This window comes from Symphalangus syndactylus, chromosome 3, assembly GCF_028878055.3.
Source record: "Symphalangus syndactylus isolate Jambi chromosome 3, NHGRI_mSymSyn1-v2.1_pri, whole genome shotgun sequence".
Taxonomy (NCBI): Eukaryota; Metazoa; Chordata; class Mammalia; order Primates; family Hylobatidae; genus Symphalangus; species Symphalangus syndactylus.
Genome location: NC_072425.2, coordinates 87,638,849 through 87,665,188, shown reverse-complemented (window position 1 = coordinate 87,665,188; position 26,340 = coordinate 87,638,849). Strand labels below are relative to the sequence as shown.

The window sequence follows — 26,340 nt, the reverse complement described above, 5'->3', positions numbered from 1 at the left end:
GACAGCGTGCTGGCAGTCCTCACAGCCCTCACTCACTCTCTGCACCTCCTCTGCCTGGGCTCCCACTTTGGCGGCACTTGAGGAGCCCTTCAGCCCACCGCTGCACTGTGGGAGCCCCTTTCTGGGCTGGCCAAGGCAGGAGCCAGCTCCCTCAGCTTGCAGGGAGGTGTGGAAGGAGAGGCGCGAGCGGGAACCAGGGCTGCTTGCGGCGCTTGCAGGCCAGCTGGAGCTCCGGGTGGGCGTGGGCTTGGCGGGCCCCGCACTCGGAGCAGCCGGCCAGCCCTGCCGGCCCCAGGCAATGAGGCACTTAGCACCCGGGCCAGCGGCTGCAGAGGGTGTACTGGGTCCCCCAGCAATGCGAGCCCACCAGCGCTGCGCTCGATTTCTCACTGGGCCTTAGCTGCCTTCCCACGGGGCAGGGCTCGGGACCTGCAGCCCGCCATGCCTGAGCCTCCCACCCCCTCCATGGGCTCCTGTGCGGCCCGAGCCTCCCCAACGAGCACCACCCCCTGCTCCACAGCACCCAGTCCCATCAACCACCCAAGGGCTGAGGAGCTCGAGCGCACGGCGCGGGACTGGCAGGCAGCTCCACCTGCAGCCCCCGTGCAGCATCCACTGGGTGAAGCCAGCTGGGCTCCTGAGTCTGGTGGAGATGTGGAGAACCTTTATGTCTAGCTAAGGGATTGTAAATACACCAATCAGCACCCTGTGTCTAGCTCGAGGTTTGTGAGTGCACCAATTGACACTCTGTATCTAGCTGCTCTGGTGGAGATGTGGAGAACCTTTATGTCTAGCTCAGGGATTGTAAATACACCAATCAGCACCCTGTGTCTAGCTCGAGGTTTGTGAGTGCACCAATTGACACTCTGTATCTAGCTGCTCTGGTGGAGATGTGGAGAACCTTTATGTCTAGCTAAGGGATTGTAAATACACCAATCAGCACCCTGTGTCTAGCTCGAGGTTTGTGAGTGCACCAATTGACACTCTGTATCTACCTGCTCTGGTGGAGATGTGGAAAACCTTTATGTCTAGCTCAGGGATTGTGAATACATCAGTCGGCACTCTGTGTCTAGCTCAGGGTCTGTGAATGCACCAATCGACACTCTGTATCTAGCTACTCTGGTGGGGCCTTGCAGAACCTTTGTGTGGATACTCTGTATCTAACTGATCTGATGGGGACATGGAGAACCTTTATGTCTAGCTCAGGGATTGTAAACGCAACAATCAGCGTCCTGTCAAAACAGACCACTCAGCTCTACCAATCAGCAGGACGTGGGTGGGGCCAGATAAGAGAATAAAAGCAGGCTGCCCGAGCCAGCAGTGGCAACCCGCTGGGGTCCCCTTCCCCACTGTGGAAGCATTGTTCTTTTGCTCTTTGCAATAAATCTTGCTACTGCTCACTCTTTGGGTCCACACTGCTTTTATGAGCTGTAACACTCACCGCGAAGGTCTGCAGCTTCAGTCCTGAAGCCAGCGAGACCACAAGCCCACTGGGAGGAACGAACAACTCCAGATGCGCCACCTTAAGAGCTGTAACACCGCGAGGGTCCACAGCTTCATTCTTGAAGTCAGTGAGACCAAGAACCCACCAATTCCAGACACAAAACCACATGTCTAAACACATGCACCTAGTTCACTCCACAACCATAGTGAAGTAGAACGTTCCCCCAAACACATCAGGCAGTTTCACTCCTTTGCTTGTTTTGTTTCCACTGTCTGTATGTAGCACCTTTCCTCATCAAGTCCCCTTGTCTATTATGACAGCTAACAGGCCATTAATTCTGTGTAAGTGGTCCCTGATCCTTTCCTATGCATCCCTTAAAATGCTATTAAAACTATGTATTGAATCTAGTTATGATTGCTGGTTATCTATCTATCTATCTATCTATCTATCTATCTGTTTAGAGACAGGGTCTTAATCTGTCACCCAGGCTGGAGTACAGTGTCACGACTATAGCTCATTGCAGCCCTGAACTCCTGGGTTCAACTGGTCCTCCCACCTCAGCCTCTTAAGCAGATAGGGCTACAGGTGCATACCACCATGCCTAGCTAACTTAATTTTCTTTTTTTTTTTCTTTTTTTTTTTTTTTGTAGAGACAGGTTGTCACTGTGTTGCCAAGGCTGGGTGCAAACTCCTGGGCTCAAAGCATCCTGCTGCCTCAGCCTCCCAAAGTGCTGGGATTACAGGCGTGAGCCACTGCGCCTGGCCTCATCTGTCTTTTCTATTAGATTTATGTTTCTTAAAGGCAGACTGTATTTTGCTTTCCTCTGTATCTCTTGTATGAGTATAGAGCCCAAAACATGTTGAGCTCAGTAACTATTTGTTAGATGAATGAACGAATGAATGAATGGGCAAAAGTCACAAAAAGAGTTTGCACTGTGCCTCACCCACTGGCTCACTCTATTTACTAGTGAAGTGATTCACAACTGAGCAATTTAATTAAAGGGGAATTGGCTTCAAAGTAGTGAAGTTTTTAATGTTTCTTAAAAGGTAGAAGGAAAAAAGCATAGCTGCAAGAGATTTTACTTGTACCTTAAGCAAAAGCATCTAAATTATTACCATATAATGATAAAATAATGTTGTGGTTTTATAATGAGAAGTTTGAGGATTCTGTAAGGTAACATGTAAGCCACAGCAACACATAATAGAGCCTAGTGTCAGACAAAGACACTGTCAAAGGGTAGCTATTGTCATTGTGGTTATTATTATCTCTTTTGAATTAGTAAAATGATTCTGTTATTCTACACATATACTTGTTATTTTAAAGCCTTTATTTCAAGACTTAATACCTTGAGACATAAACACCAGGTGTGACAAAAACGAACCTTTGGTTTATCTTCTTGTAGAATTTATTGAAATGGCGTTATTTAAGAGAATACTACTAGTAATTACATAGCTAGTAATTTAAATGCCAACTTGGCAATGTTTGAAAATGATTTGGAAAACGGAACCAGAATGCAACTGTGACCAAAGGTTGTCATCTAGTGATTTTCGAACTTTAATGTGCATAGGAATCATATGATCTTATTAAAATGCAGATTCTGAGGTCTGGAATGGGGCCTGAGATCCTGCATTTTATTTTTTTTGAGCCAGAGTTTTGCTCTGTTGCCTAGGCTGGAGCGCAGTGGTGCGATCTCGGCTCACTGCAACCTCCACCTCCCGGTTCAAGTGATTCTCCTGCCTCAGCTTCCTGAGTAGCTGAGATTACAGGCGTCTGCCACCACACTTGGCTAATTTTTTGTATTTTTAGTAGAGATGGGGTTCCACCATATTGGTCAGGCTGATCTCAAACACCTAACCTAAAGCCATCCAACTACCTTGGCCTCCGGAAGTGATTACAGGTGTGAGCCACCAGGCCAGGCCTCTGCATTTTAATGAGATCCCATGTGATGCTGATGCTGCTGGCCCATTGACCAGATTTCAGTGGGAGCAGTGTATCACAATCCTGATTAATGGTAAGAACCTCTTAGGATGCTTATTAGGAACATAGATTCCTGGGCTCTCCCAAGTATAAACACCTCAGTACCCTGACCCTCCACCACATATACACACACATACCTGTGTTCATGGAACAGAACTTTGGGGACTTGGAAGGTTACTAATGCCTACAGGTTGAGTATTCCTTATCAGAAATGCTTGGGACCAGAAGTGTTTCAGATTTTGGAAATCTTAAGACTTTGGATTTTTTCAAATTTTGGAATATCTGCATTATACTTACTGGCTGCACATACCAAAGCCACAAATTTGAAATTCAAAATGCTCCAATAAGCATTTCTTTTGAACATCATGTTGGTGCTCAAAAAGTTTTGGATTTTGGAACATTTCAAACTTGAATTTGGGATGTTCATCTTGTAGTATATAAATATGTATTAGACACATAGATACATTTCCTATGGAAACTCACTGATACTCACTGTGAATTACTAAATTTCTTTTTTTTCTTTAGAAGGCAGGGTCTCACTCTGTCACCCAGGCTAGAGTGCAGTGGCAGGATCATAGCTCACCGTAACCTCGAACTCGTAAGCTCAAGTAATCCTCCTACCTTGGCCTTCCAAAGTGCTGGTGAGAGGTGACAGCGTGCTGGCAGTCCTCACAGCCCTCACTCGCTCTCGGCGCCTCCTCTGCCTGGGCTCCCACTTTGGTGGCACTTGAGGAGCCCTTCAGCCCACTGCTGCACTGTGGGAGTCCCTTTCTGGGCTGGCTAAGGCGGGAGCCGGCTCCCTCAGCTTGTAGGGAAGTGTGGAGGGAGAGGCGCCAGCGGGAACCGGGGCTGCGCACGATGATTGTGGGCCAGCTGGAGTTCCGGGTGGGCGTGGGCTTGGCGGGCCCCGCACTCGGAGCAGCCGGCCGGGCCTGCCGGCCCCGGGCAATGAGGAGCTTGGCACCCGGGCCAGCGGCTGTGGAGGGTGTACTGGGTCCCCCAGCAGTGCCAGCCCACCGGTGCTGTGCTCGATTTCTCACCGGGCCTTAGCTGCCTTCCCGCGGGGCAGGGCTCGGGACCTGCAGCCCACCATGCCTGAGCCTCCCACCCCCTCCATGGGCTCCTGTGCGGCCTGAGCTTACCCCATGAGTGCCACCCCCTGCTCCACGGCGCCCAGTCCCATCGACCACCCAAGGGCTGAGGAGTGCGAGTGCACGGATTGGGACTGGCAGGCAGCTCCACCTGCAGCCCCGGTGCGGGATCCACTGGGTGAAGCCAGCTGGGCTCCTGAGTCTGGTGGAGATGAAGAGAACCTTTATGTCTAGCTCAGAGATTGTAAATACACCAATCAGCACCCTGTGTCTAGCTCAGGGTCTGTGAATGCACCAATCGACACTCTGCATCTAGCTACTCTGGTGGGGCCTTGGAGAATCTATATGTCTAGCTCAAGGATTGTAAATACACCAATCGGCACTCTGTATCTAGCTCAAGGTTTGTGAACACACCAATCAGCACCCTGTGTCTAGCTCTAGGTTCGTGAGTGCACCAATCGACACTCTGTGTCTGGCTGCTCTAGTGGGGCCTTGGAGAACCTTTGTGTCAATATTCTGTATCTAACTGATCTGATGGGGATGTGGAGAACTTTTATGTCTAGCTCAGGGATGGTAAACACACCAATCAGCGCCCTGTCAAAACAGACCACTCAGCTCTATCAATCAGCAGGACGTGGGTGGGGCCAGATAAGAGAATAAAAGCAGGCTGCTCGAGCCAGCAGTGGCAACCCGCTGGGGTCCCCTTCCACACTGTGGAAGCTTTGTTCTTTCACTCTTTGCAGTAAATCTTGCTACTGCTCACTCTTTGGGTCCACACTGCTTTTATGAGCTGTAACACTCACCACGAAGGTCTGCAGCTTCACTCCTGAAGCCAGCGAGACCACAAGCCCACCGGGAGGAACAAACAACTCCAGACGTGCTGCCTTAAGAGCTGTAACACTCACTGCGAAGGTCTGCAACTTCACTCCTGAGCCAGCGAGACCACGAACCCACCAGAAGGAAGAAACTCCAAACACATCCGAACATCAGAAGGAACAAACTCCGGACACGCCGCCTTTAGAACTGTAACACTCACCTCGAGGGTCTGTGGCTTCATTCTTGAAGTCAGTGAGACCAAGAACCCACCAATTCCAGACACACTGGAATTACAAATGTGTGCCCCTGTACCTGGCCTGAATTCCTCGTTTCTAAGAAATTACCCAGAGGCTCCTTACAGACTTCAGATATTTTAATAAAATACCCAACAAAAGTCCTTGGACAATTTCTGCTTTTCACCGTTTAGTTCTACCCTTGTTAGCATTGTGCCATTCCTAATTATTCGATGAAGTAACACATTTTTCATGATTTTGAAGCTTTCTAGATAAATATCTGGTTAAAATTCTGTTGCAGAAATGTTCAAAGTTATCATCATCTTAAATTTTCTTCTATTTGTCCCAAATATTTAGCTTGCATTGGAAGATGGGATCTGATCTAACATGATTATTGTTTTGGTTCTCAGAATGATTTCATTTAGGGAAAAAAATCTCTCTTCTCCTTTCTAATGGTGTACCAAATTTGATGGACTCCTTCTTTTACCAATGATGATGATGAATACTTATTCATGCCAGACACTTTGCAAGTACTTTATATCAATCAATCCTTACCACAAGTCAATGTGAGAAGTGGCATAATTATCCCCATTTTACAGATGAGAAAACTGAAGCACAGGGAAGTAAGTACTTTGCCTTAGACCACACAGCTCATGAACAAGGAGCCAGAATTTCATTTCAAACCATCTGATCCTGCAGTCTAACCTCTTGACTATTATAATCTACTATCATCATAAATATTTGAGCCAAGATTTGTGGTTTCCAATACCCCTTTATTTCATTATCATCTCTAAGTACCTACTGATATTCCAGCCTTTATTACCTTTTTGTTTGTTGCTTGAGACAGGGTCTTGCTCTGTTGCCCAGGCTGGAGTGCAGTGGTGTGATCATGGCTCACTGCAGCCTCAACTTCCTGGGTTCAAGAAATCCTCCCACCTCAGCCTCCTGAGTAGCTGGGACCACAGATGTGCACCACCACACCCAGCTATTTTTAAATATTATTACTTTTTATAAAGGTGAAGTCTCACTATGTTGTCCAGGATGTTCTTGAACTCCTGGGCTCAAGCCATCCTCCTGCCTCAGCCTCCTAAAATGTTGGGATTACAGACACTGTCCACTAAGCCCAGCCCCTTCTTGCCTTTAATACAGTAATCAGTACGAAATTGAGCAGAACAACCATTTACAATTATGTATGTGTGCTCTGCATGACTGCAGGAGATATCATCCTAATTAGTAATCCTCCTAGATCTATGTAGTTATTACAGTTTTCTAGAAGATGGTAGTAAAATGTCTTGAGGAAAGACATAATCTGCATAGCTATCAGTGGGGACTGAATTTTGGTATTTCTAATCATATGGGCATGGTAGATTGGAAAACATGGCCAGAATATTTTTGCAGCTACCCAAATGAAGAGATAGAATCTATTTCTCCACTTCTTGAATCTGTGTTAGCTTGTGACTTGGTTTGACCAAGAATGTGGTAGAAGTGGCGTGCTCCAATTTGAGGAATATAGGTTTTAAATGGCCTTGCAGCTTCTGCTTTTGAGGCAGAAGCTCTGAAACTCTTCTACTCTTCTATGAAGAAGTCCAGTCCAACGTGAAGGAGAATGGAAGGGTCCCAGCTAACATGTCCAGGCGATTGTCAGCCATGGAGAGAATGGCCCTCCATCCTGTCATAGCTAAGCTTAGCCCAAGTTGGCTCACCAGGTGAATGCAGCTGAACAGGTGAGCTCAGATAAACCCTGCAGGATAACTTGCCAGGCAACCTACAGAATCAGGGGAATTAATAAATCACCTCAAATGAAGGGAATTTCAAGCTATGAAGTTTTGGGGTTGGTTGCTAGGCAGCAATACAAACATGATGCAGTTGTTTAAAAGATAAAATCAAAGGCAATATAACTATATTTCTAGTTAATGATATTCAGAGATTTGTTCAATATAATAAGGCTTTTTGATTCAATAAAATAATTTTGTGTAAAAATCATGTGACCCAACTGGAGATTGAAGGGGACACTTTATGTGTAGTGATTTCCACAATTACATATTTTCATAACTAGAGATAAAAAAGAAGGCTGTTAACTAAATGTATTGCTACAAATTCTGAGTTGTTATTATTGATTTTATAATCTGAGATTTGCAGCCACTGGATAGAAAAAATTTTAAGCATCTACATTTTTAACAGTAAATTTGACAGTGTGTTAAAAATTATATAAATCCCCTCTTTTAGTAAGGATAATACAAAATCAGAAATACAAATCTCCATTTAAGAAGGAATTCAACTTCTAATTAAAGGAAGACTGTAAACTAATCTCCATGGATCTAAGATCACTTTTTTTCAGTTATTATTTTGTAAATTCCTTCTCTGTGTTGGCAAGAAACTTGTCAAATGTCTACAGAACTTGTCTTGAGCCACTTAAATTGTAGACCTTTATGTTTTATTGCTGTCAAAAGTTTGTAAAATATGTTTCAGATAATTATGGAAAATCATAAAACCTGCCTGTGGTAGGAAACAGTAATAGTTCACAAATTATACTTACTGTTAATCAGTTCAGACATAACTGAACTGCAAATGAACTTACTTTTATTTTTTTCTGCCTCAAGCAAGCCCCATGTTCTCCAATACATTGTGAACTCATTGGAACCAACAGGCTGCCTTTTGTCTTTTCTCTGCAGTGGTGACAAATATAAGAGCTTCTGACGGTTTCAAAATCCTACAAATAACACAGAGCCATTGCTTATTACTCCAAGACCACTGTAATAAAACACCGTCTGCAAATGGACTAATACCTGCATGACATTACCAAGCATGATGCTTTATATTGAATCATAATGTTCTAACCATCATAACAACTGTTAGTGGCTGCACTGAAGAGAAAAGAAGACTGTTGCAAGGTTCACAAGTCTCCTATCCCCTTGATGGAAATTCCAAAAGCAAATGGTTATTTATTATTTTGTGTGCTTTAGGTCCCATTGCAAAGTGTTAGCAACTGGAATACGTTTTCTTGAAATCACAATTTTTAAAAAAGTAACCACTCATAAGCAATTGATTATTTTTTCTAGCTTCTGTTACTGATATTTCCTAGGAAGAATTGACAATCTATCAAAACTTAATGGTCGTGCGTTAAATTTCTTTTGTTATCTTCCAGGAGCCTATTCATGATCAATCTTTTGTTGGGATATACATCCTTTTTTTTTTTTTTTTTTTTTTTTTTTTTGAGGTGGAGTCTCTCTGTGTCACCCAGGCTGGCTGGAGTGCAGTGGCACGATCTCAGCTCACTGCAACCTCCATCTCCTGGGTTCAAGAGATTCTTCTGCCTCAGCCTCCCGAGTAGCTGGGACTACAGGTGCCCGCCACCATGCCCAGCTAATTTTTGTATTTTTAGTACAGACAGGGTTTCACCATATTGGCCAGGGTGGGCTCAAATGCCTGACGTCGTGATTGGCCCACCTCGGCCTTCCAAAGTGCTGGGATTACAAGCATGGACCACCACGCCCGGCCTACATACAATTTTTTTTTTTTTTTTAAGTAACATAGACGTAAATATTTTACTTGGCAGTCTAATGGGAATATAATATTTTGTGACACCTCTGTTAGAATTGTGCATTAATATGATCCATGATCCATGTATTCATCCATGAAAGGAACTTTCCCACCTGCTAAAAAAAAAAAAGCATTGAATAATTCTAATGAGTGAGTTAGTCTTAAACATTGCCTGGAATTTTAAAAGACCTTTTCGGGTGGAGCCAAGATGGCCGAATAGGAACAGCTCCGGTCTGCAGCTCCCAGCCTGAGCGACACAGAAGACGGGTGATTTCTGCATCTCTGTTTAAGGTACCGGGTTCATCTCACTAGGGAGTGCCAAACAGTGGGTGCAGGACAGCTGGTGCAGCGCATTGTGTGCGAGCCGAAGCAGGGCGAGGCATTGCCTCACTCGGGAAGCACAAGGGGTCAGGGAGTTCCCTTTCCTAGTCAAAGAAAAGGGTAACAGACGGCACCTGGAATATCGGGTCAGTCCCACCCTAACACTGCGCTTTTCCAACGGGCCTGGAAAATGGCACACCAGGAGATTGTGTCCCACGCCTGGCTCAGAGGGTCCTATGCCCACGGAGTCTTGCTGATTGCTAGCACAGCAGTCTGAGATCAAACTGCAAGGTGGCACTGAGGCTGGAGGAGGGGCGCCCGCCATTGCCCAGGCTTACTTAGGTAAACAAAGCAGCCAGGAAGCTCCAACTGGGTGGAGCCCACCACAGCTCAAGGAGGCCTGCCTGCCTCTGTAGGCTCCACCTCTGGGGGCAGGGCACAGACAAACAAAAATTCAGCAGGAACCTCTGCAGACTTAAATGTCCCTGTCTGACTGACAGCTTTGAAGAGAGTAGTGGTCCTCCCAGCACGCAGCTGGAGATCTGAGAACGGACAGACTGCCTCCTAAAGTGGGTCCCTGACCCCCGAGCAGCCTAACTGGGAGGCACCCCCCAGTAGGGACAGACTGACACCTCACTTGGCTGGGTACTCCTCTGAGACAAAACTTCCAGAGGAACTATCAGACAGCTGAATTTGCGCTTTACGAAAATCCGCTGTTCTGCAGCCACCGCTGCTGACACCCAGCCAAACAGGGTCTGGAGTGGATCTCTAGCGAACTCCAAGAGACCTGCAGCTGAGGGTCCTGTCTGGTAGAAGGAAAACTAACAAACAGAAAGGACATCCACACCAAACACCCATCTGTACATCACCATCATCGAAGACCAAAAGTAGATAAAACCACAAAGATGGGGAAAAAACAGAGCAGAAAAACTGGAAACTCTAAAAAGCAGAGCACCTCTTCTCCTCCAAAGGAACGCAGTTCCTCACCAGCAACGGAACAAAGCTGGATGGAGAATGACTTTGACGAGTTGAGAGAAGAAGGCTTCAGACGATCAAACTACTCTGAGCTACGGGAGGAAATTCAAAACAATAGCAAAGAAGTTAAAAACTTTGAAAAAAAATTAGACAAATGGATAACTAGAATAATCAATGGAGAGAAGGGCTTAAAGGAGCTGATGGAGCTGAAAGCCAAGTATCGAGAACTACGCGAAGATTGCAGAAGCCTCGGTGGCCAATGCGATCAACTGGAAGAAAGGGTATCAGTGATGGAAGATGAAATGAATGAAATGAAGAGAGAAGGGAAGTTTAGAGAAAAAAGAATAAAAAGGAACGAACAAAGCCTCCAAGAAATTTGGGACTATGTGAAAAGACCAAACCTACGTCTGATTGGTGTACCTGAAAGTGACGGGGAGAATGGAACCAAGTTGGAAAACACTCTGCAAGATATTATCCAGGAGAACTTCCCCAATCTAGCAAGGCAGGCCAACATTCAGATTCAGGAAATATAGAGAACACCACAAAGATACTCCTCGAGAAGAGCAACTCCAAGACACATAATTGTCAGATTCACCAAAGTTGAAATGAAGGAAAAAATGTTAAGGGCGGCCAGAGAGAAAGGTCGGGTTACCCACAAAGGGAAGCCCATCAGACTAACAGCTGATCTCTCGGCAGAAACTCTACAAGCCAGAAGAGAGTGGGGGCCGATATTCAACATTCTTAAAGAGAAGAATTTTCAACCCAGAATTTCATATCCAGCCAAACTGAGCTTCATAAGTGAAGGAGAAATAAAATACTTTACAGACAAGCAAACGCTGAGTGATTTTGTCACCACCAGGCCTGCCCTAAAAGAGCTCCTGAAGGAAGCACTAAACATGGAAAGGAACAACCGGTACCAGCCCCTACAAAAACATGCCAAATTGTAAAGACCATCGAGGCTAGGAAGAAACTGCATCAACTAATGAGCAAAATAACCAACTAACATCATAATGACAGGATCAGATTCACACATAACAATATTAACTTTAAATGTAAATGAGCTAAATGTGCCAATTAAAAGACACAGACTGGCAAACTGGATAAGGAGTCAAGACCCATCAGTGTGCTGTATTCAGGAAACCCATCTCACATGCAGAGACACACATAGACTCAAAATAAAGGGATGGAGGAAGATCTATCAAGCAAATGGACAACAAAAAAAGGCAGGGGTTGCAATCCTAGTCTCTGATAAAATAGACTTTAAACCAACAAAGATCAAAAGAGACAAAGAAGGCCATTACATAATGGTAAAGGGATCAATTCAACAAGAAGAGCTAACTATCCTAAATACATATGCACCCAACACAGGAGCATCCAGATTCATAAAGCAAGTCCTGAGTGACCTACAAAGGGACTTAAACTCCCACACAATAATAATGGGAGACTTTAACATCCCACTGTCAACACTAGACAGATCAACGAGACAGAAAGTTAACAAAGATACCCAGGAATTGAACTCAGCTCTGCACAAAGTGGACCTAATAGACATCTACAGAACTCTCCACCCCAAATCAACAGAATACACATTTTTTTCAGCACCACACCACACCTATTCCAAAATTGACCACATAGTTGGAAGTAAAGCTCTCCTCAGCCAATGTTAAAGAACAGAAATTATAACAAACTGTCTCTCAGACCACAGTGCAATCAAACTACAACTCAGGATTAAGAAACCCACTCAAAACCGCTCGACTACATGGAAACTGAACAACCTGCTCCTGAATGACTATTGGGTACATAATGAAATGAAGGCAGAAATAAAGATGTTCTTTGAAACCAACGAGAACAAAGACACAACATACCAGAATCTCTGGGACACATTCAAAGCAGTGTGTAGAGGGAAATTTATAGCACTAAATGCCCACAAGAGAAAGCAGGAAAGATCCAAAATTGACACCCTAACATCAGAATTAAAAGAACTAGAAAAGCAAGAGCAAACACATTCAAAAGCTAGCAGAAGGCTAGAAATAACTAAAACCAGAGCAGAACTGAAGGAAATAGAGACACAAAAAACCCTTCAAAAAATTAATGAATCCAGGAGCTGGTTTTTTGAAAAGATCAACAAAACTGATAGACCGCTAGCAAGACTAATAAAGAAGAAAAGAGAGAAGTATCTAATAGATGCAATAAAAAACGAAAAAGGGGATATCACCACCGATCCCACAGAAACACAATCTACCATCAGAGAATACTACAAACACCTCTATGCAAATAAACTAGAAAATCTAGAAGAAATGGGTAAATTCCTCGACAAATACACCCTCCCAAGACTAAACCAGGAAGAAGTTGAATCTCTGAATAGACCAATAACAGGTTCTGAAATTGTGGCAATAATCAATAGCTTACCAACCAAAAAGAGTCCAGAACCTGATGGATTCACAGCTGAATTCTACCAGAGGTACAAGGAGGAACTGGTACCATTCCTTCTGAAACTATTCCAATCAATAGAAAAAGAGGGAATCCTCCCTAACACATTTTATGAAGCCAGCATCGTCCTGATACCAAAGCCTGGCAGAGACATAACCAAAAAAGAGAATTTCAGACCAATATCCTTGATGAACATTGATGCAAAAATCCTCAATAAAATACTGGCAAACCGAATCCAGCAGCACATCAACAACTTATCCACCATGATCAAGTGGGCTTCATCCCTGGGATGCAAGGCTGGTTCAACATACGCAAATCAATAAATGTAATCCAGCATATAAACAGAACCAAAGACAAAAACCACATGATTATCTCCATAGATGCAGAAAAAGCCTTTGACAAAATTCAACAACTCTTCATGCTAAAAACTCTCAATAAATTAGGTATTGATGGGATGTATCTCAAAATAATAAGAGCTATCTATGACAAACCCACAGCCAATATCATACTGAATGGGCAAAAACTGGAAGCATTCCCTTTGAAAACTGGCACAAGACAGGGATGCCCTCTCTCACCACTCCTATTCAACATAGTGCTGGAAGTTCTGGCCAGAGCAATCAGGCAGGAGAAGGAAATAAAGGGTATTCAATTAGGAAAAGAGGAAGTCAAATTGTCCCTGTTTGCAGATGACATGATTGTATATCTAGAAAACCCCACTGTCTCAGCCCAAAATCTCCTTAAGCTGATTAGCAACTTCAGCAAAGTCTCAGGATACAAAATCAATGTACAAAAATCAGAAGCATTCTTGTACACCAATCACAGACAAACAGAGAGCCAAATCATGAGTGAACTCCCATTCACAATTGCTTCAAAGAGAATAAAATACCTAGGAATCCAACTTACAAGGGATGTGAAGGACCTCTTCAAGGAGAACTACAAACCACTGCTCAATGAAATAAAAGAGGATACAAACAAATGGAAGAACATTCCATGCTCATGGGTTGGAAGAATCAATATCGTGAAAATGGCCATACTGCCCAAGGTAATTTATAGATTCAATGCCATCCCCATCAAGCTACCAATGACTTTCTTCACAGAATTGGAAAAAACTACTTTAAGGTTCATATGGAACCAAAAAAGAGCCTGCATCGCCAAGTCAATCCTAAGCCAAAAGAACAAAGCTGGAGGCATCACGCTACCTGACTTCAAACTATACTACAAGGCTACAGTAAACAAAACAGCATGGTACTGGTACCACAACAGAGACATCGATCAATGGAACAGAACAGAGCCCTCAGGAATAATGTCACATATCTACAACTATCTGATCTTTGACAAACCTGACAAAAACAAGCAATGGGGAAAGGATTCCCTATTTAATAAATGGTGCTGGGAAAACTGGCTAGCCATATGTAGAAAGCTGAAACTGGATCCCCTCCTTACACCTTATACAAAAATTAATTCAAGATGGATTAAAGACTTAAATGTTAGACCTAAAACCATTAAAATCCTACCAGAAAACCTAGGCAATACCATTCAGGACATAGGCGTGGGCAAGGACTTCATGTCTAAAACACCAAAAGCAATGGCAACAAAAGCCAAAATTGACAAATGGGATCTAATTAAACTCAAGAGCTTCTGCACAGCAAAAGAAACTACCATGAGAGTGAACAGACAACCTACAGAATGGGAGAAAATTTTTGCAACCTACTCATCTGACAAAGGGCTAATATCCAGAATCTACAATGAAGTCAAACAAATTTACAAGAAAAAAAACGAACAACCCCATCAAAAAGTGGGTGAAGGACATGAACCACACTTCTCAAAAGAAGGCATTTATGCAGCCAAAAAACATATGAAAAAGTGCTCATCATCACTGGCCATCAGAGAAATGCAAATCAAAACCACAATGAGATACCATCTCACACCAGTTAGAATGGCCATCATTAAAAAGTCAGGAAACAACAGGTGCTGGAGAGGATGTGGAGAAATAGGAACACTTTTACACTGTTGGTGGGACTGTAAACTAGTTCAACCATTGTGGAAGTCAGTGTGGCGATTCCTTAGGGATCTAGAACTAGAAATACCATTTAACCCAGCCATCCCATTACTGGGTATATACCCAAAGGACTATAAATCATGCTGCTATAAAGACACATGCACACGGATGTTTATTGAGGCACTATTCACAATAGCAAAGAGTTGGAACCAACCCAAATGTCCAACAACGATAGACTGGTTTAAGAAAATGTGGCACATATACACCATGGAATACTATGCAGCCACAAAAAATGATGAGTTCATGTCCTTTGTAGGGACATGGATGAAGCTGGAAACAATCATTCTCAGTAAACTATCGCAAGGACAAAAAACCAAACACCGCATGTTCTCACTCATAGGTGGGAATTGAACAATGAGAACTCATGGACACAGGAAGGGGAACATCACACTCCGGGGACTGTTGTGGGGTGGGGGGAGGGGGGAGGGACAGCATTAGGAGATATACCTAATGCTAAATGACGAGTTAATGAGTGCAGCAAACCAACATGGCACATGGATACATATGTAACAAACCTGCACATTGTGCACATGTACCCTAAAACCTAAAGTATAATAATAATAATAAAAAAAAAGGAAACCAAGGGCAAAAAAGGAAGTTATAAATAAAAGGCTGAGAATTAAAAAAATAAATAAATAAATAAATAAATAAATAAATAAAAAAGACCTTTTCAACCCAGCTGAATTTATCGTTTGATTTTTCTTAAGATTGGTAATTAGTATTTTCTGCTGGTCATTTTTCTCTGCTCAGTTTTCGTTGAGAAACTGTCAATGAAAGTGTCACAGTTTTCACGTAGAAATGTAGATTTCCATGCCAGATGGAGTCACACTTCTCCTTAACATCTAGATAAAACAGGCTCAGCCACCCTTCCATCTATTTTCATGTCCTCCATGAATTCTGATGACTTCCCCATAATGTCTGTAATTCTGGGGAATTATGTATTTATATAAGTGTATAAAATGTATATCAATTTTTACATTTATATTTACATTTTTATGGTTATATTATAACCATAATATATATTTAGAGTTACCCTTGGTTTTCTGAGCTGCTGCTTCTGTGGCTTTAGTTGATTTTGAGGATGCTTTTACTGTCACAAAACTGCTGTTCTTTTCCTAATTGGCTTCAAACAAGATGTGAAATTCAACTGCCTTCTTTGATTGCCAAAAAAACCTCAAAACCCAAAAACCAAAAAACAAAAGCCCTACTCCCAGAAAGCCCTTGTATGAAGCCTTGACTTGAATGTTAGGAAAAGACTGGGAGCCTTTAAAAGACTGTTGCAGCTTTTAAAAGACTGCAACACACAGCAAACCACTTATTACTTAACTGAAACGAATTTACTACGTATTCTTGTACTTTTCTTTAAAATTAAAATATTGATTTAATTTCAAAAGACAATGAATGCACTTAGTAACATGTTCAAAACATACAAGATCTAAAAAAGTGAAAATTCTTCCTCCCACCTCTAATCCTCTAGTTACCATGTTCCCCATCCCACAGAAGCAACTACTATTTGAACTAGTTTCTTGTGCATCCAGAGCTATCCTATAAGTATAAAAAATTATGTGAATATATTATATTTTAAGAAAATAAAAATACTATCCTGCAACTTTCTTCATTAAATGCTAAATCTTCAAGATCACATATAACCATACAGCACTGCCTCAATGCATGCTATTCATTGTCTTGATGTATTATAGTTTATTTAACCAGTCCTATTTTGTGAACATATAAGTTGTTGCCAATCTTCTATCACAATATCGGGATGCATATTTGCACATATGCATTTGACACTGAAGTCAGTATATCTATAGGATGAATTCTTGGATTAAGAAGTGTTTAAGGATATGCACATTAAAAAGTTTTTGCCAGATATTATAAAATTGTGCTATATAATTTTTAATATAGGTGAGATCGTACTATAAAACAATTTTAGTTTCCGAATTTTTTCACTTAACTGATTTTATGTTATCCTTTCCCCATATTATTCAAAATACTTTATATACATTATTTTCAGTGACTTCAATATTTTTCTATGAAGATGCCATAAATTAGTTAATTGTTTTTTAGTTGCTAATGTAGTCATTTCTATCTTTTGCTGTCTTAAATAATCCTGTGATAAACATTTTGGAACAAAAATATTTATCTACTTTTCTGAGTATTAACTCCTAGAATAGGCTTTGAAAAAAGAAATTATTGAGGCCAAAGCTAAGGATATATTTAAGATTTTTTATTCTTATTCTCAGATTTCTTTCTGGGAAAGTAATTACAATTTTAGATCATTGTCAGTTATGTATTAATAGAATGCCTAGCTCACCATGTACTTACCAGTAGTGCCACACACACATACACACACATACACGCACACACACACACACACACAATGATTTAGGGGAAAAATAATATTAATTTGAATTTGAATATTTTATAAAACTTGATTTGTAAATGTTTAGGCTTGTTTTATGTATTTCTTCTTTAGTAAATATGTTACATATATATGTATGTTTCAGTTTTATTGTCCTATATTAAAATTATGTATGTGTAGTTTGTATATTAATGTAGAATGTACACATATATTCTGTTTCTGGGCTATGAACACTTTTATTACAATTCAGTTGCTGTGTTTTCACTTCTCAGTATACACAAGATAGGCAGAATTCACTTTCTGTAACAGAAAAACTATTTGCATACTCCTCATTTATATACAGCTTTTTCTCTTTTTCCAAATTTTAGACTGACTTAATTGTATTATTGTGGGAGCCAAGTTTCTCACTGTTGGAGTGAAAATTTACAGATAAGCAAGGGGAAGAGACCAGAATGACCCATATGGTAATGATTAGAGTTGGAGATATAAACATGAACTCGTATTTAGCTTAATAGAGATGGTTATACATAGAAATGTATACATGTATGGGTTAGTATGCATACATATAGGTATATGTATAATTTCCTTGTTTTGTCTGTGGAGACAGCATAGAAGCAACAACACCCCAGTAGCAATGAGCACATCTGACATCCAAATCTTGGTGTCTAATCCCATTTGTCAGTAAAAGCAACCAGGGCTCCTTGGTGAAATGGTTGATTCTAGGACCTAGGTGAACCCGGAGCATCTCGTGTGCCAAAAAGTGAGGAAGTGATTACAATAGTCCCCTCTTAATCGTGGTGTTGCATCTGAGGTTTCAGCTACCTGCGGTCAACTGTGATTTGAAAACATTAAATGGAAACTTTCAGAAATAAGCAATTCATAAGATTTAAATTGCACACCATTCTGAATGATGTGATGAAATCTCCTGCCATCCTGCCTGGGACGTGAATCATCCCTTTGTCCAGAGTATGCATGCTCCAAAAGCTACCAGCCTAGGAGTCACTTAGCAGCCACCTCAGTTATCAGTTAGGCTGTTGCAGTATCACAGCATGCTTGTGTTTTAGTAGCCTTTATTTTATATAATCATGGCCTGAAGCACAAGAGTGGTGATGCCAGCAATTCATCTATGCCCAAGAGGAGCCATAAAGTGCTTCCTTTAAATGAAAAGGTGAAAGTTCTCAACCTAACAAAGAAAAAATCTGTATGTTCAGGTTGCTAAATTATCTGGTAAAAATGAATCTTCTATCTGTGAAATTGTGAATAAGAAAAAAGAAATTCATGCTAATTTTGCTGTCTTCAAACTACAAAAGTTATAGCCATAGTGAATGATTTTAAAAACTGCTTAGCTATAATGAAAAGGCATTAAATTTGTGAGTGGAAGACATGAAGAGAAATGTGTTTTGATCGATGGCAATCAGGTTCCATAGTATATGAGGTTTCAGGTGATCACTGGGGGGCTTGGAAGTATCCCCCGTGGATAAGGTGGGGCTTTTGTTTTGCTGTAAAACAAAAGAAAGAAGTTTTTTTACCCCTTTATAGAAAGAGGCTAAAAATGTAAACTTGGCCGGGCACGGTGGTTCACGCCTGTAATCCCAGCACTTTGGGAGGCCGAAGCGGGCGGATCACAAGGTCAGGAGATTGAGATCATCCTGGCTAACATGATGAAACCCCGTCTCTACTAAAAATACAAAAAATTAGCCGGGCATGGTGGCTGGCGCCTGTAGTCCCAGCTACTCAGGAGGCTGAGGCAGGAGAATGGTGTGAACCCGGGAGGCAGAGCTTGCAGTGAGCCGAGATCGCACCACTGCACTCCAGCCTGGGCGACAGAGCAAGACTCCGCCTCAAAAAAAAAAAAAAAAAAAAGTAAACTTGTAGGGGAAAAACTTAAAAAACGCTATCTCAGCCAGGCGATCAAGGTCAACATCAATAGCGATAAGTTATGTTGACAGCATGTCAACATATGCATTTGATATGATGTGACAAGAGTGGCACTTTATCTGTGGTCTTCCTTTCCAAACCCATAACCCCAGTCCAATCATGAAACATACATTAGACAAATTGCAAAAGAGGCACATTCTGCAAAATACCTACCAGTACTCTCAAAACTATCAAGATCATCAGAAACAGGGAAAGTTGGCCAGGCGCAGTGGCTCTGCCTGTAATCCCAGCACTTTGGGAGGCCAAAGTGGGCGGATCATGAGGTCAAAAGATTGAGACCATCCTGGCCAATATGGTGAAACCCCGTCTCTACTAAAAATACAAAAATTAGCTGAGCATAGTGGCGCACGCCTGTAGTCCCAGCTACTCGGGAGGCTGAGGCAGGAGAATGGCGTGAACCCGGGAGGCAGAGCTTGCAGATCGTGGCACTGCACTCCAGCCTGGCGACAGAGTGAGACTTCATCTCAAAGGAAAAAAAGAAAAAAAAAAAAAAACAGGGTAAGTCTGATAAACAGTCACAGCCAAAAGGAGCTTAAGGAGACATGATGGCTAAATGTAACATGGTATACTGGGTGGGATCTTGGAATAGAAAAAGGATGTTAGGTTAAAACTAAGGAAATCTGAATACAGCATGGACCTTAGTTTATAATAATGGCTCAATATTGGTTCATCAATTATAAGAAGTGTGCCATATTAGGATATTAGTAATAGAGAAAACTGGGTGTCTTTGGGGTATATGGGAATTCTCCATATTATCTTTGTAATTTTTCAATGAATCTGAAACTTCCAAAAAATAAAATTTATTCTAAAAAGTGTATTATGAGGTATTTAAGAGATATACAAACAAGATGTGATGGTTAATATCGAGTGTCAACTTGACTGGATTGAAGGATGCAAAGTATTGTCCCTGGGTGTATCTGTGAGGGTGTTGCCAGAGGAGATTAACATTTGAGTCAGTGGACTGGGAGAGGAAGACCCACCCTTAATCTGGGTGGGCACAGTCTAATGCGCTGCCAGCAGGGCCAGAAGAAAAGCAGGCAGAACAAAGTGGAAAGACTAGATTGGTTTAGTCTTCCGTCCTACATCTTTCCAAGTTCTACAGCTTTGGGACTCTTGGAGCTTCGACCACAGACTGAAGGCTGCACTGTCAGCTTCCCTACTTTTGAGGTTTTGGGACTGTAGCTTCCTTGCTCCCCAGCTTGCAGATGGCCTATTGTGGGACCTCACCTTGTGATCATGTGAGTCAATACTCCTTAATAAACTCACCTGTGTATATAAATATATCCTCTTAGTTCTGTCCCTCTAGACAACCCTGACTAATACACAAGGTTAAAAAGTAAAATGAACACCATGTGTCCACTCCTCAGCTTAGAAAGTGATGCTTATTGAAAGAGTTGAAGTCCCTTGCATACTACTCTATCAGTTATACTCTCACCTCCCTTTTAGAGGTAACTACTATCCTGAATTTGGAATTTATTATTCCCATGAACTTACTGATATTTTTATGATATGTTGTTTTGATGTTTTCAAATTTCATATCTATTGCATCTTATTACATCTGCTTTGGAAAATGTTTGATTCACTATTATGCTTATAAGAGTCATACTAGTTTATGTAGTTCTAATTCATTTATTTTCTCTGCTACCAAGTCTTCCATTGTATGAATATACTCAAATATATTGATCCCTCTGATGGACCTGTAGGGTGTTCTATCATTCCTGTAGCTGAAGTCCTTTTATTTGCCTTTGTCTGCCCAGACAGGGATTTCTCACTGGCTAACTCATTCCACACAACACCCTGCATCTTAGTCTGACTGCCTGACTCCTCCTGCCCCTTCCACTTCCCTCCTTATCCCCTTCTCCTCAGATTGGCCTCTAAAGCTCTGAAGTCTTCTCTTCTCATGCACAGCTGCTCAGCTTTCTTGTCCCTTCTCACAAATGCAAGTCCCAACCTACCTCTGCATAGCTACAAACCATTCAAGATTTTAGCTGAACAAAGAGGTCCTCTGCTTCAATGGTCCCCAACCTTTTTGACACTAGCAACCAGTTTTATGGAAGACAATTTTTTCACAGATGGGGGAGTGGTGGGGATGGCTTGAGAATAAAACTCTTCCACCTCAGATCATCAGGCATTAGATTCTCATAAGGGCCACACAGCCTAGATGCTCATATGTGCAGTTCACAATAGGGTTCACTCTCCTGTGAGAATCTAATGCCATTGTTGATCTGGCAGGAGGCAGAGCTCAGGCGGTAATGTTTGCTCACCCATCACTCTCCTCCTGTTGTGTGGCCAGGTTCCTCACAGGCCAGGGACTGGTACTAGTCTGTGGCCCAGGAGTTGGGGACCCTTGCCCTACTTCTTCCCTAGCACCTCTCATCCATGCAAAATTATGAAAAAAATTATAGTTTAAAACTTGTTTTGTCCAGATGTGCTTTAAAATAATTAGAGCGAAAAATATCCATAGTCCGTTTACTGAAAGATATCCAGTGCCCTTAGATATCCAATTGTCCTTGGATAAGCGAGGACAATTCAAATATAATCTTAATTATAGTATTAAATAATCTATGCAAAGCAAATTTTCAATAAATGTAGGCTCTGTAAGGCACAGGGTGAGGGACAGAATTTGGAAAGAATCCCCTGGGTGCCAGGGTAAGCTTGTCCTAAGTGAAAAGGAATGCATATAGGTGTTTATGTAACATCATACCCTCAGAGTATATCTATATTCCCCTTCTTTCTGTTTAAAACCATCTCTAAGGATAAAAGAACAGCTTTTATCTTTGAGGAGAAATGTCAAAGATGCAGAAGGAGTTAACTGTGGTCAAAGGCATCTTTTAATGAAGTGGAATCAGAGTTTGGAGATCCATGAAACTAAAGAGAGAGATTTTTGAATACAGGTAGTTGTCCTAGGGCATTTTAGTTGCATTCCAAACTGTAGAGAGTAACATCCCTGGTACTAAGGTACAAAAAAATTGTCACATTTAGACTTGTATTAAGACATAGTATTTTAAAAAATTACATAAAATCTATGCTGTTCCCCCAAAAAAGAGATAATTTTTAGCTCTTAAGATAGAGATCAGTCCAGGGGATCATTGTACAACATGGTGACCATAGTTAATAACAATGCAGTGTACACTTGAAAATTGCTAGGAGAGTAAGTTTTAAATGTTCTCACTACAAAAAAAAGGAATAAGTATGCGAGGCAATGAATATGTTAATTTGCTTAAATCTTTCCACATTGTATACATATATGAAAACTTCATGTTGTACACATGAATATATATAATGTTTGTGAATTTAAAAAAAAATCAAAGGTTTTTTTTTAAAGGAGATAAGCCTAATAGAAACGGTATTCTTGTAGTATTAATCTAGCAACTGCATGTCAGATGCATGAGAAGGTGAAGGTGTGGGCGTGTGTTTGCGAGGGGTAGTAATGAGAAAAATCAAATTTAAGCTAATACGATAATTCAGCCCCAAAGCTATGAAGGCCTAGATTGAGGTAGTGGCAGTAGAAATGAGAAAAATGGAAGAGTTTTAGAATGAACTCTTGATATCCCTTGGACTGACTGATTAGATGATAGGCAAAAAGACAGAGGAGTCAGAGTGGTGTCGTAAGTGCAGCGTTGGGGGCCAGGATAAGGGTGCTGCCATTGCCATAAATGGGAAGGCACAGACAGGCGGCACATAGAGCCCGATGGTGACACCCACAGGGAACCAGCCCAGGGAGGACCTGAGAGACAGCACCTAATCTCCAAATGGGAGGCCGAGGCCTATTTCACAGTCGGGAGAGAGCCACTCAAATGAGCCGGCAGAAGAAAACAAAAACAGTGAAGGCAATGGCACCAAAATGGACAAATGGAGGATGTGAAGGGGAGGAAATTCCATTGTCAAACACAGCCATTGTGGGGCTAAGAGGAGGTCCTCCATTATGTTTAGGTAGAACACTTGTGTGTTTCTATATCCCCAGAGACTTTCCTTGTATACCCTGTTTAATTTCTGCAGGGAGTCACGACAGAACTTCTTTCTGTTGTCCTGCCTTAGTAAGAATTGGTGAAGTGTACCACAGTTCCCTCTGTGACAGAGTAATGTAGCATAGTTACCTGGGAGTGACGACAAGAAATGGGGTGACAGAAAAAGAGTAGCAAACTTTTCCTGACTCACAAGTATGGTGAAGGCTGCTCATGAAACGCCCCTTTCTGCAGGTGCTAAAATCAGTCTCCTGTTACTCAGCTCTGAAGAAGATGGGCATTTGGCTTAGCTGGTTGCATAACAGCCCTTATTTCTTTCTTCTATCTCTGTATCTATCATTTATTTCATCCATTCCATGGGGTTACATTTGAACATTCTCTTTGATATTCTCTGTTATAAATCTCCTTTAACTTCACATTTTGAGACTTCCTCAAGAAGTTTTCTCTCCACCAGAAATATCACATCCATTTATAAATTTGTAAATTTATGAATTGCTTTGAATGAACAGATCTGAGTTGAAATTATTCATTGAGAATGAAGAAGAAATAAATGGCCACAAAACTACACACCTCATCCATTTACCCAGACACCCATCTACTGAGCACTGACATGTACCAATCACCAATACGGGTGTGGGGGATACAAAATCCAGTAAGACACAGTCATCATTCCCAAGAGATCTGCAGAGGGCGATGGATAGGGTAAGACTGGCTTTCTAGGTTGGCCTTGGGGAAGGATCGTCAAGAGATACAGCTGCCCCCTCTACAGGTGATTTTACTTTATTGCTAGTCCTAAAGGGTGTTTTCTCTGAAGGATCTAGATGTAATAAGGGAACAAAGGGTTTTTTTGTTGGTGGTGGTGTCGTTTATTGATGTTTTTACAAAACTATAGTCATATCTGGATTCTGTTATAAATGTCACATACAACTCAGTTCGTAAGAGTCGGTTTATATCTAGGTTGGGTATAAAAATAAATATGGGATTCCGTAAATGATAAAAAACACAAAGGCTTTCATATGCATATTTAGGTTGTTACTAGACTTACCAAATATGGAGATGCTACCCTTGGTCTGGGCCTTTCTATCTTCTATTGCAAATCTACCATTCCCTTAGGAGCTAAATAAAAGTTAAATAGCCAACTGGAGTTTAATTATTTTCCAATGCTCTTCTGCGTTGGCATTTTTGCCCATTAGGACAATTAGGCAGATTGGACCAAGAACCCTTAAAGAAATAGATGCCCTGCACCACACAGTGTAGAAGAGCATGGAAGTCAACATGATTGCTTCCTTTATGCACCATTGACAGTGAGTCTTGTCTGGCCAGCCTGTAGCCATACCCTCCCTCTCTCCGACCACAACAGCAGTCATACTTTGTAATTCGAATAAGCCTTTCTTTAAAAACAAGTGGAACGGCCTTAAATCTTCTAAGGCAGTTAAGCAAATTTTGCATTTTATGAGCGAGGATAATCCTTTCACGTTTTCAGAAATAAGTTTACAAGCCCACAAGCCTGGTGAGCAATGGGAGCCGCGTGACAAATGGGGACACAGAGCATCCTCCAGACAATCTGCGTGACACGCAGTAAATCCTCCAGCTCTGGCAGCTCCACAAGTGCGGTGGGAGAACAAGATCAATTCTCCCCTAGCCTCACAAAAGATCCTTCATTGCTGATTGCTACGAAACCAGAGGAGAAGCTTAATGAAGGAGACGCTGGAACCTGACAGCAGTATTGGAAATGAATATAGAGAAAATGAAAATATTATGCACCAAATTGGCAGAACCAAAGACGGAATGACTATTAGTGGACACAAACATAGAGTGTGCCTGAGTGTTTTCTCAGGCCAGCTGGTGACAGCAGAATATCTGCGTGAGGAAGTAGTAAAATGAAACCCACACGGGAAGGGGAGTACTTGGAAATCCAAGTTATACCACAGAAAGCAGGGCATCAGTTGGAAATTTCGACTTGCCAGTATTTTGAAAAATAAATACGGCTACAGTGAAAGGAAATTTGAGTATCTGAGTTGGGGAGTAACATGAAAGACACAGTCATGAAAGATAAACACAGAACATAAAATAGGATCTGCAGGTGGAAACCCTTCTATCCCCTCTCTGCTCATTTTTCTCCTCCGTCTGCTAATTTGTTGCTTGTTTTGCCTATGATTGGTCACCATACTTGTGCTTTCTATTCTTTCTCTTTTGTGTTTTCTTTCTGTGAATTTACCCAAATGCATATGAAAAATACAATTCAAGTGGAAAATTATTGCAAAAATGGGAAACATGATGTTTTACAGTTTTAACTGATGTTATTAGCAGCTGTGTCCATAGACATAACAGAGAGTGACAGAATGGAAAAATAAATACATTGGAATCAATAAGCCGAAGAAAAGTGAACCAGGACATTACTTTCCTGCTTTCAAGGAAATGAGGCCTGCCCATTTGCAAGAATAGAAAATTTCATTGAAAACTGAACCCTCTTAATGAGAGAGAATCTCTGCCTATTCTGTTGAGCTGAGGCAACAGGATTGCTGTTGACAACTCTCTGGTCTGCTTAACATATTGCTATCGCCCCTGCAAATTCCGCTGAGAAATTGTACTCAGAGTACTACCATCATTCTGCATTCAGGTTAGGGTAGAATAACAGGAGCGCGCTACTTCATCTCTAAAGATATCTGAGGGAAACATGGCAGGGCCCAAATTACTTGACTGAAATGCGTGAACTCTGATAACCTATCAGAAAAACAGAAAAGAATAAAACAAGAAGAGATCACACTATTAGGAGTAAATGGGCTAGACTTGTTTAAAGTAGAAAATGGTATTGATCAGCACGGATATGGGCATCTTTCTCTATCATCACCCTGATTAGCATAGCAAGGGGTAACAGGAATATAACGTGCTATGTTTGAGCTATCCACTGGACCACAACCAAATGGGAACATGTCAGTTGGTTTACAGAATGTCAGGTTTTTCTTGCCTGCCTCAAACCAAAACCTCAATAAAGTAATAATCTTTTTATTATCCTACCAACATGACTTTGAGTGTTGGTTCCAAATGGAATGAAATCTTTCCATGGGAAAACATTGTGTGTGTGTGTGTGTGTGTGTGTGTGTATGTGTGTGTGTATGTGTGTTTTGTTTTGTGACTGCCTTCCCTGGAGGTATGTGGATTCACATCACAGAGCTTTGCCATTTCCC

At 41.7% G+C, this 26,340-nt stretch overlaps 1 long non-coding RNA gene across 1 annotated transcript in view; it reads right to left on the bottom strand.

Moving 5' to 3' along the window:
• Positions 1 to 26,340, bottom strand: part of LOC134736207 (uncharacterized) — a 132,582-nt gene that overhangs the window by 55,974 nt on the left and 50,268 nt on the right. Inside the window, exon 2 of the long non-coding RNA XR_010120064.1 lies at positions 8,141 to 8,272. This is a non-coding gene — a long non-coding RNA (uncharacterized lncRNA). The remainder of the gene's footprint in view (positions 1 to 8,140; positions 8,273 to 26,340) is intronic.